The sequence below is a fragment of the Euprymna scolopes genome, chromosome 37, assembly GCF_053919585.1.
Source record: "Euprymna scolopes isolate OS-2025 chromosome 37, ASM5391958v1, whole genome shotgun sequence".
NCBI classification, from domain to species: Eukaryota; Metazoa; Mollusca; class Cephalopoda; order Sepiida; family Sepiolidae; genus Euprymna; species Euprymna scolopes.
Window position 1 is genome coordinate 65,082,359 of NC_136518.1, and position 12,468 is coordinate 65,094,826.

Sequence of the window (12,468 nt, forward strand, 5' to 3'; positions counted from 1 at the left end):
ACATTCATTTTAATTATTCTCTATTAGATTTTTCGGTTTTCTGATGGGATAATCATCTTAAGTTAACTATTATGTGCAATTATATTTATGCAAATATTCTACATGATTTATACTTGCGTAATATTTGCGTAATATTTGCGTAAAAGTTATAGTAAACACAAAACTCTTTATATATATATATTCATATATGTGTACATATATTTGTTTAAAAGTTTTTGCCTACCAAACTCCTCTGTCAGATTTTGGTTTACAGACATAAAACTCTCTACATATGATATTAGATCCCATGCGAAACTATATGTTTAAGTCTTATCATGGGAAAATAGGTGCAAAATTGTGAAAATTAAAAAAAAAATGGAATTTGCCAGGTAAAGGTCGAATGACGGCATGCGTAACGTCGTAGCTATTGGTTCATTTTTAATTTTTAGCCTTGCAGCTAAGAAGTCCTCATAGCTCAGGCATTAACGTAAAAGGAAAAGTAAACCGTAAGCAAAACGTTTTGGTTTCGATTCTCGTGGTGGCGCACGAGTCATTTATTTTAACTTTTTAAATTATTACTATATATTGGGTACAATATAATATAATATTAAATACGAAATCTGCATTAATCAAAATATCATATTTAAGCGTATTTTACGGCCGGGCAATGCCGGGCATCTGCTAGCATATATATATATATATATATATATATATATATATATATATATATATATATGTATATACAGATATATATATATATATATATAAATAAATATATATATATATACATATATATGCCTATGCCTACACACACACACACACACACACACACACACACATATATATATATAACAATGAAATTTACGACCTCAACTTTCCCACTTTTTTAACGAAGACACTAAATTTAACCTGACTAGAGAATTCATCAGAGAATTTCAAAAAGAATGTCTTTATGTATTATATTTGAATTGCGAATAGGGCTTTATTCCAAACAAAAATCTAATTTTAAAAACTTCATTATGTTTAAAATCATATCCATAATTATCACGGTTTATTTATTTATATTATTTTTTTTATACATTTTCAGATCGATAAAATAAAATAAAATAGGATAAACATTTATTTCACATTTTGGATAATTTAATTTTGGATATCCGCTGTTAATAAAAAAAAAAAACCCAACCCAATTATTATTAAAAAATAAAGTCAATAGTAATTCGATCGTTTAATGAGAGAAGTTGTCAAACGTTCCGTGCATTCGGAAATTCAAGTTGATTAAAATGATGGAATGTGGAATTGAATAGTGAAACGAATCCAAAAATTCGGGAATGGCTTCTCAATAACATTTAGCTATTAGATATATTGTCAATAGAATGGCATTGCGAGACTGACGCCAATTAATACAAACTTATTTATACAGAAAACGTAATGTAAGTGTTTTTATTCGATTAATATTCATTATTTCACAGTATAATGAATGAATACAATTCTTATTTTAATACGGCTATACTAATAAAACTCATGTCTTAAAACAGTTTTATGTTTTAACGTATATCGCCATATTCTAAATGAAAAACCCTCCTCATGTATAATGTACTCGGATAAAGTACTTATACTTACTTAATGAATACCGGGTCATTTACATATACTCCAGGTCCTGGATATGACCTTAAACTATATCCGATGGTGAGTTCCCAGCTTGCGGGCTTTGGGGAGTGTGGGGCCACCCTTTAATTGACATTACTTCCAGGACCACTCTGACCCAGAGTGGTGGAACCTGTTAGGGTCACGACTATCGGTTGGAAAAAAACCCCCAAATATATTCTATTAAAATATTGTTTTTCAAAATCCCTGGATTCGGCATTGAATAACCTGAAAAGGGTTGATATGCCGTAAAACAAAAACAACCAACGAATCATATATTCCGAAAATTTTAACCATTAATAACTTAGAATTGTGTTCGATCGTTTCAAAGACGCTTATTTTTCTATAATCTCTTCATCAGCACAACATCATGATGATGTTATTCGAGTGATAACTCGGTGTCAACTCTCCTTTCTGCTGATGAAGTGATCATATATGAATAAACTTGATATCGGCTTGAAACGATCGTACAAAATTCTATTCCAAGTCCTATTGTTTTGAATTCTTTGAATATATGTAAATGATCTTTTATTGATTTATTAATTTCGTTAAACTCCTATTTACTCTCTCTCTCTTCTCTCTCTCTCTCTCTCTCTCTCTCTAGAGTAGATGTTCTAAGTAATTCACAATTGTATATTTGAATAGTCATCTCTTTATAAAAAAATTTCAACATTAATTCTTAATAGATTTAACCCGAATGGGTTAAATCTATTAGGAATTAATGTTACAAATTTTAACCTCAAATATTTTTAATTACAGTAGCGAATCCTCACAGTTACTACCCATGACATATAGCTCTTATATAAGTGGCATCACTCGAAATAAAGAAATAAAATATCATCTGGACAACCACCCTCTTTCCGCTCACTAAATCGACCTAAATTTTAAGATGCCTTTACATAAATATAGAAAATCATAATTAAAAGTTTGTAGAGTGTTCAAATCGTAGATTAAGGGAAATTAGATATTGGTTCAGAATGAAAAGGATATTGAACTTCATATACAAATTGAATGGTAAATCCTGAAGTGAGAGTTTTCGGTAGCAGTGAGGTAAAAGGATCCAATGTGTATCTTGATTCTTCCACGGTACAAGGTAACAATCCGAAGTAGGCATTATTCCTTGGTTTTTCCTTTGGTTAGGATAGTTATCCGGTAAATATTTGATTATACCAGTCCGGTGAAGATGTTTTTTTTTAAATAAACATATAATTTTTCTCATAGTTCTTTTAATATATAAGTTTCATAATCCACTCCAAGTGTAATTTCAAAGACGGATAAAACAAAATAAAATAAATGACAGAATTGCTTCACAAAGACAAGCACAATGGACATTGTATATATATATATATATATATATATATATATATATATATATATATATATATTTATATATATATATTAATCATAATTTAGGAATTTAACATTTGTGATTTGAAGAACTTAAATTTCAAATGTAGAAATTTTATTGTATGCAAGACAAAGAATACAGTATAGTAAAATATATTTCCTTTACCCATGAGTTTTCGATGTTTGTACATCTCTTCGGAGAAAAAATATTAGCAAATATTATAAAAGGTTTGCTAAAAGTAATAAATATAGAAAATTAAATCAAATATTTTTAAAGTTTTTAAATCATTACATAGAATAAGTGAAACTGGACATTGATGCAAAAAAAAAAAAAACGAAAAAAAAAACGATACTGAATCGAAAGTGTATGCTAAATCCAACGCGTATTGTAATAAATCCAGGGAAGCTGGTAACAATGGATTTGCACACTAGTAGATTTATTGTACTTCCTTAATCTGAATAATTATATATATATATATATATATATATATATATATATATATATATATATGTATGTATAATGAAAACAAAAGGATGTAGTGTTTACATGATATACGCAATGGTAAACTTAAAACTAATATAAATAACAGTATTTATGTATAGAAAATGTAATCCCAACCGAATTAAAAAAAGCTCAATACGCAATAGAGAGTAGAGCTTATTATAAGAGAAAGAAAATTAAAACTGTAAGTTGAACTTTACAATCAAAATTTATTGTTCGACTGAATACTCCCCCCCCCAAAAAAAACAATTCACAAAGCCCTTATCACGCGGAGTTTCAAATAATGATATTCTTATTATAGTTCTCATCAGAGGACATAAATAAATAAGCAAATTATATTTGTAACAGTGCTAGAATTTGTTAGTTAAGGCATTAAGTTAAAGCGCAATTTATTGTAGTTATAAATTGCCAAATAAAAGAGTGAAAAAATGTTGGATATGTAAAAAACTAATATAAAAACAAACCGCGCATAATATTTCAGCTTGAATGAAACTCCTCGAGAGTTGGTCCAAAATGCAAAATACTTCTTTAGATAGAATGTATTCCAAAATAAGTCCAGCGTGACGATGGATATAATCCGATTGGAAAGTTTCAAAAATCCGATTGGAAAGTTTACACTTAATGCCTAAACTAGCAAATTCTAGCATTGCTACAAATATAATTTGCTGATTTCTTTATGTCCTCTGATGAGAATGACAAATAAGAATAAGGACTTTGTAAATTGTTGTTTTTTGAGTATTCAGTCGAACATTAAATTTGGATTATAAAGTTCAACTTACAGTTTTAATTTTCTCTCTCTCTCTCTCTCTCTCTTATATATATATATATATATATATATATATGCATATATATATATATGCATATATATATATATGCATATATATATATGCATATATATATATATGCATATATATATATGCATATATATATATATATATATATATATACAAACTTCATCAGCACCAGCGTATGTAATGCCCGGATTTATGTGGAATACAAATAGTCATGATGATTTATTGGTTTTAATTTTTCTTTGTCCGTCATTAAATTCCGTCTGTGTTTGTTTTTATAATATCACGTCAGCTGACACTTTGCTTGATGACCTTAAGCATAGTTTTCTTTTCTGTTATAGATAAAATGGAAAAAAATTACAGGGGAATATTTTACGTAACACTGGCTGGTGCAATATAACTGTCTCTGAAACCATGGTACAAAATTCTATTCTAAGTGATATTGTTTTATTCAAGCCATTATCACTCCATAAACAGTAAGGCCATGCATAGGAAATCAACGGGGGCCTTTTTTGATACGACAGGGGCGCCTTCGAAATAAATGTATCTATTTACTGAAGCGTGTTACTTTACTTTTTCATTTTAAATTTTAGTTCAAGTCATTACATAGAAAAATAATTTTACAAAAATCAACAGTAGGTTCTCTACAGTGCAATGTAGATTACAATGTATTGTGGACTAAATCACTGCGGGGAGGTATATGAAGCTTCTTCTCGATAAACTACGATGGGTCCCCAACTAGAGCAGTTAATCAATCAGTGATTGAAAAATGGTCGATTTCACCGATTTCGATGACAATAAAAATATGGGAGTTTTAAACATTCGGTGATCATCATTCAATCCCGGGCAACGTCGGGTCTCCCTACTAGTATACATTTATATTTCTGTGGCAAGAGTCGCGAAATCTCCAAATCTCTCCTGCGTCGACATTGTTGAATACCAGTGGCAAATGGAGGTTCAGAACAGCTGGAAACAATGTCGAGATAAGCGGAATATATATATATATATATATATATATATATATATATATATATATATATATATATATATATATATATATATATATATATATATATAAATATATGTCGCTACGTTAAAGGAGTGACGGATTGAACACCTTTTCTTGCAATATTTTTCATTTGGTATAGTTGGCTTGTTTTACGTTGTGAGGTAACGATTAAAAATACGTTATTTTAGTAAGCAAATATTAACCACTTACAATATTAAACAGTCCCACGCCAATAGAAAAATAAATCAATCAGAATGTTTGATCGTAAAACAAACACGCCAACAAAAAATCAAACAACCAAGAGTAGAATAGGTTTTAGGTAATGTGCAAACATAACGGCCTAGAAATAAAATGGTCGCTGAGTTCGAATTATTTAAAAACTAAAGCAGGATACTTACTCCACACATAAATTATAAAGAGACTTGTTCATGCAGAAATTTTGCTGCACTCAAATTGAACGACGAACTCAATCTTTTGAACATTTCCATCTCTAACCATCAATTAGCTGCGAATAACGGTTGAGTACTGTTATTTCTCCAGTCTGAATGAAATCACTGTCATAAACACCATTTGCAAGATTTGTTGGATGCATTCTAAGAACTCAGCGGCAATTTTCTTCCTAGGCCGCTGTATCTACACATTACCTACGTTTTTATTTGCATACCACACAGTTAGAAATCCACAGAAAGGTGCTTGGGGTTTTGCGCATCTGAGTTCAAGAGTCAGATTGCCTATCAGTTACTGAAAGTTCTGGAAACCTCTTTCAAGAGAGGACAGAAAAGTGGCGGTATAGTCACACCTCGAAAGCCGTTTCCAGAACTTTTAATGGATGAATGAATAACGATCACTTTGATTCATAACCTGTATCTACGTGTGTCTGTTTGTGTATGTATATATATGTACCTGGGTATGTATGTGTTTGTACGTGTGTGTATGTGTGTGTATATATGTGTGTGTATGTGTATATATGTGTGTATATGTTTGTGTATGTATGCGTATTCATGTTTGTATGTGTATGTATGTGTGGGTACGTGGGTCTATGTCTGTATGTGTGTTTATGTGTATATGTGTGTAAGTGTGTGTTTCTGTGTGTAAGTGTGTGCTTATGTGTGTATGTGTGTGTATGCATAGACGTGTATGTGCGTGTTTTTGTATGTGTGTGTTTGTGCACGTGTTTTTTATGTGTGTGTGTATGTGTGTTGTGTATGCGTGTGTGTTTGTGTGTGTGTGCGTGTGTTCTTTTTTTTAATCGTCAGACAGAGGGATACGCGGAAACCAGGTACCTTTTAATGGATCCTAGATTTTATGGTATGTAAATAAAAGCATCCAAAATATTAAGTATATGGATATTTAAAATGAAAACAAAGGAAAAAGATGACATAGAAACAGGCTGCAATCGCACAGATTCTTGCAGATCTTATTGTATCATACCTTAAAGTGATTTTCCGACAGTTAAGCAATTCATGTAATTATCATCTAAAATATTTCCCGAATTAATGGGGTTGATAAAACAACAACAACAACAACAACAACAACAACAACAACAACAACCAACAAACAAACAAACAACAGACAATCAAAGTCTATAAGCATGCACATGGCAACACCGTGCAAATAGCGTAAAACCTTTAAAAATCATTTTTCAACTGATTCACACACAAACACATCAATGAGAGAGGTACGCCTCAGGTGACTAGTAATAAACTGACTCTTTTTCCAACGGCGAGAAGGTAAAAATTGGAATGGTGGGGCACCTAGAACTGCACTGAACAGAGAACAACTGTTTGTGTATGTAACGCTTTTTTAAAACCCTATTTTGCTTTCTCTTCCCCTCTTTTTCTCTCTCTTTCATCCCCTCTTCACCTTATCTCTCTTCCCCTCCTTTCCCTTTCTCTCTCTTACTTATTTTCTCCCCCTTCTTTTTCTCCTTATCTCTGTCCCTCCTGTCTCTCGTTCTTACCCTTTTTCACTCTCCCTCATATATATATATATATATATATATATATATATATATATATATATATATATATATATATATATATATACACACACATATATATATATATATATATATATATATATATATATATATATATATATATATATGAATAAAAAATCAATACAAAAATAATATATGAATGTTTATATCTTTTCTGTATTTATTTCTTGTATGTTGACGTCTAGGAATAAAACAAGTCTTTTGAAAAAAAAAAACAAGAATGTTTTCTTCAAAAGCATATAATTTTCGACCGATCCTTCGATCTTCCTCAGTGTGAATCAACAGCTTTCAAACACACCTTATATATATATATATATATATATATATATATATATATATATATATATATATATATATATATAAGGTGTGTTTGAAAGCTTTTCAATGCAGGAATTATTAATCATTTGTAAACAGATGAATAAAAAAACAAACAACAATAATAATAATAATAATAATAATAATAATTCAATAATATTATATTTACCTAATTACATATGATATATTTCGACGATAGATGGTACTTATTGCCAAATATTTTCGAGAGCAGCTCTCATCTTCAAGGGTAGAAATGTAGATCCACTCCTCATGCTGTCGACAGAATTTAACTTCTATTCTTACTTTGATTCTTATTTTGTATATATATATATATATATATATATATATATATATATATATATATATATATATATATATGATTATTAATTGTGTTACAGAAGAACAACACGTATACCGCCGTTGCGAGATGTTAAGACTCAAGAAGACGAAATATAATGTCCCGTAAATGAACTACCGTGATTTAGTCAAATCGTTTAATAAAATGAATTTTTTGATTGGTGCTTGTTAAGACTTGACATGTCGAAAACAGTAATATATCCAAAAATTACGAAAATTGATAAAGTAGAAAATTATTTATAGTTAAAAGCAAATTTTACAGAAAATTGGGTAATATTGCATTTTCCTTAGATGTTATAAAGTAAACAATGAAGAGTTCACAGACAGGGGACATAATTCGGAACGAATATATTAGATTACATGTTCATGATTGCGATGTTTGTTCATCAATGACCATCCCTCTTGAAGAAGCCCGCATAAATCGGGCGAAACGTTGAGTATCCAGGTCCTTCCACCTCCATTTTATTTCATATCGTCGGATTTAATCCAGCTCAACAATCATATATATATATATATATATATATATATATTGCAGATGTCTTGTGGAACACAAAAATACGTCAACTCATGGATTTGCACGGGAGTTCGAACAGAATTCTTATTTAATTCATGAAATTAGATTGTTCTCGTCACATCAGCCATAGCCGCGTAGAGTTTTTTTTTTTTTTTTTTTTGTAATTCTTTGTTATACTTTTAGTATTGTTTGTACTGAAGATAAAACTTTCAACGTCAAGAATACTCTCACTTAAAACAGATTATCACTTAGCACTTTATCCGTTGATCAACTTGCACAGACGTTGTAAGAATAACAATATAGAGAAGAAAGTGCAAATAATGTGATTAGTACATGTAATAATATTAGTAGAATCTTTGAAAAATGATTTTATTGTGAAGCAAGGACAGAAATTAAAGAGAGAGAATAAATCACAGTACACAAAACAGAAATAAAATGCAAAAGAAATATGGTATAAAATAAATTTTTTTTCTTTCATCGGGTTGATGTGCATGCACGACGTTCAAAGCATCTCATTCAATTTTCAGTTGTAAATTTTTTTATTTTATTCTAAAATATTTTAAGCTTACATATTATAGACCAAATTTTACATATACTTACATCAACTCTTGGAGGAGGTCTGATATATTGTAAGTCACAACTAAATAATTACTTTGTATGTGTTTTGCGCACTTCTCAGTGTCGTATTATTACATTTTTTTGTCTCTCACGAACCAAAACTAACAACAAAAAAACAACTGAACATAAAACAGCATTGTTGTTAACAAACGTTAACATGCCTCTCGTGTGTTCACTCAACAATGTGGTTGAATACTATCACAGAACACAAAACACGAATAAAATACTAAAAAAACAACACCGATTCAAACAAGGACTAAATACAAATTCAGTACTCCCAGCGACATCTATTCATGAGGAACATTAACATTCGAATAACATGTCTTGAAATTTTACTAGCTCATTGCTATAAGAGATTAACGGAAGTACCCGGGATCAATAATAGCATTGTAACTTGTTTTACTTAGCATTTTCCAGTAGCAACAAATATAGGTTACCATATTACATTTTAATCTCTTTCTACTATTTTAATTATCAACATAATTTCTCTTCATATTTTTATGAAAGTCGGTCATGCATGGGAATTATCCGGATCAATTTTTTTCTCCACTCGGTGTTGTCCAGGAGTAATAAATGTATGATCGTAGTATTAATTTAAAGTGGATAGCTTCGGCAAATGAAGTACATTATTATTTTTTTCAACACATTAAAATAACAGAGAGAAATGGCTTGGGGGAAAGATAAAGCGAAATGTATGGAAAAATGGGAGAGATAAAACAAGAGAAAGATAAAGAGGAGTGCAGAGTCATTCTCGTTGAAGAAAAATAAAGTTGTCCTAACCAAGAAAAATATCGTGTCATAAATCTGTACAGAGAAGCTTTTCCAGGCAAAGAGTTATCCAGTCACGATCAGCAGAATGTAGTGAGCTTTTTGTGTCAAGACGAAAAGCTATCACTAGAGAATTTTAAAAGATTCCGTACATTTTATAAAGCGATTCTGATATCTGATTGGTTCGCGCTTATCGTCCATGGTTATAACTATAATCGTTCCAGCCTTTGTGGCCGTACTTCATTAACATGCCAAAAATATTGCAACAACATTATACACAATATTTAACTTTTATGTACGCTTTTTATAGCCCCAGGCAACGTCGAATAATCCTGCTAGTGTTATACAAAAAGATAGAAATAAAGTACTTAAAAAAATTCGGATGAATCAGCATCGGGACCTTTTGCCCTTGGCATCAAAACCAACAGTCTATGCCATTTCTGAAATGTCCTTTGCATTGTTGACGACGGTATGATGCTAGTCTTGTGCAATTCTAGGAGGTTCACTCATCAAGGTTTCGCATTCTCTCTTTGAGAAAAGGGTTAGTTTATTGCTAATCGCCCAAGGGGTCTCCACTGGGAATTGCTGACGGGGCTGTCGAAGCATTTCTTGCAGGACGGAATGCTCCCCACTTGGGCGGAGGTAGCTTTCCAATACAACTTTTCGATTCTGGTGCCACCATTTTCACCGTGAAAGATAGTTAAATACCCCAGCATGGTACGACCCTTTTTATCGGATTGATTTTCTTGCTTTGGTTGCGTTCCTTGATCTGACGAGAATCCAGTACTCACAAAAACAACCACCTGAAGGTTGCCAACATCTATAAGTGAAAGTAGTGCGATGAACACGATTGGATTCTATAGACAAGCTCCTGCTACAGGAACGCTCGTTTCGGATGAAAATAAAAATGCCATAATCGAGAATGATTTCTCGTTCACTAATTTAAGAAATACTTCATATTTCGATCCTACGCCAGTAAGTAGAAATTATGTCAACTAGTATGAATTTCATCGAAAGTTACAGAGTTAGTAGAGCTAGTATATGGTTTATATATTAAGATCCTACGCCAGTAAGTAGAGATTATGTTTACTAGTATGAATTTCAGCGAGAGTTACATAGTTAGTAAAGCTAGTATATATTATGACCCTACGTAGAGATTATGTTAGCTAATATGAATTTCGGGGGGGGGAGGGTTGCATTAAGTACATGACAGGCCAAACTGGCGACAAACGGAAGTAGACCAAGTGCAGCTTACGTGATCATAACGAGAGTTCAAAGGTAATCCCCGTAGACAAAACGCGCTAGAAATTTCAGTTTGAATATTACAGAGAAATTACACCACGTGTTCGATAGACAGAATAGAGTTTCTAGAACGGTTCGAGTCAGGGAAGCAGACAGATATGACGTGTCAGACAATGTACACATCTAAGTAAATATTTCATCGTGACTCTGTCCGTTTGTCGACCATTTTTAAGATTAAATAAAAAAAACGTAAAAGGGGATTCATTTTAGACTCTCTTTTTAGGCTCTCCCCTCGTGAACTTCTTCAATAAAACCTTTGAAACCACAGCAAGTCTATATTGTTCCTTGCATGAGTTTTATTCGCTTAAGTTAAACAGCCGATCAACGGCCACTTGACGACGCAACCATACAGAACGGTCCACACGGAGAAGCGTCGACCGCGCACGCATGTAAAAGACTTTTACTAATTCTTTTGTTTTTAAACGCTCTCTAGCAATAACACACGTGTGTAAAAGTATGCGTTTGTGTGAACGGGTTGTTTACGCTTGTTTAAACATATGTTTGTGTGAAAATGTTACATGTATCACAGATGCAGTGTGGTATCAGAACAGATAGGACATTCACTTCACTGTTGCCACCTTTACTAAGCAGAGATTAATTTACTTAAGAAAATATAATTTAACTATTTGAAGAGGAGGCATTATTTCGTAAGGTTAAAATGAAAACAAAAATGGACAAGTGAGCAATACTATATTTATTTTAATACATTAAAGAAAAGGAGAACGTTGATCTCATATTTATTTTCGCTTCCCTTATTTTGTTCTTTAGTTCTCACATTCCATGAGCGATGTTTCTGACAAAGGGGGGAGAATTGCTGTTTTCTGAGTTCAAATCCATTCCATCTAACACGTATCGTTGGCAAGTTTTTGACCTTGATGTGCTATTTTTATTAGCCTTTAATATCAAGGGGCTTGTTTGGAGCAATTTCCATAAAAATGCGGAAATTATTATCATTCATTTTTCTCTGAGAGTTCCGATAGAATCGGCATTAACCATAGAAGATTTTGTAATTTGTGTTTTTTCCTTATTTTCGTAACGATGCTAAGTTCACAGGCGATTGCCTTAGAAGAGAAAGTTGAACGTCTGATGAATTTAGCTTCTAAACTAGTGATGCGACGATTCCAATATTTTTTCCGATTCTGATACAATTACAGAGTCTGTACTAAATTCCCGATTCCGATACAATTACCGATTCCGATTCTTTATGAATCTCTAGATAGTTAACTATAAAAGTGTTATTTTGTCCCGATTACTGTAAAAACAGATCTTACATATGCATATAGTTTCTCAAACGTAAAAAAAACACACTTGTGAGGGGGTTAT

At 31.6% G+C, this 12,468-nt stretch overlaps 1 protein-coding gene across 9 annotated transcripts in view; it reads right to left on the minus strand.

The window, feature by feature from the left end:
- Positions 1–12,468, minus strand: part of LOC145261213 (voltage-gated inwardly rectifying potassium channel KCNH7-like) — a 1,042,998-nt gene that overhangs the window by 53,785 nt on the left and 976,745 nt on the right. The window lies entirely within an intron of this gene.